Below are 525 nucleotides of genomic sequence, written 5' to 3'. Positions count from 1 at the left end.
ATGGAAACCACACCCCCCCCCCCCTTACATAATGATCTGAAAACTATATGTATTTGTAGTGTGAACTACATATTAATTCTCCCCCTTTTTGTCAATAAAATTGGAAAAGGTACAAGAACGAGATCCTAATGAAATTTCCGAAAAATACATTTCATGACTAAAATAATTCTTTAATTCCTTGAGACTGACTTTTCCTTCTGAAAGAGAGCTTCTCAATTCATGAATAATAGGTGCTCGCCAATCGTTTGCTTGAATGTCTTCGACTTGGGAAAGTCAGGTAAATGACACGGTACGCCTATGTACTGTGATGTTTTTCTATGCTCCTTCAAATTTCATCTTAGAAGCGAGATTTGCTAGGCAGTCGGCATGCCTATTGTTCGTCCAGTATGGACGATCGTTGCATCAGCAAAATGAGTTAATATCCTCTGAGCTTCAGCAAAGAGTGTGATTTCTTTGAGAGAGTATGCTCCGTTCATTTGATTGACTAATAGTTTTGAATCTCCCCTTATCTCAAGGTGTGTTTCT

The sequence above is a fragment of the Papaver somniferum genome, chromosome 1 (assembly GCF_003573695.1).
Source record: "Papaver somniferum cultivar HN1 chromosome 1, ASM357369v1, whole genome shotgun sequence".
Classification (NCBI taxonomy): domain Eukaryota; kingdom Viridiplantae; phylum Streptophyta; class Magnoliopsida; order Ranunculales; family Papaveraceae; genus Papaver; species Papaver somniferum.
The sequence above is the reverse complement of the archived record's forward strand: the minus strand, read 5'-3'. Positions refer to the sequence as shown.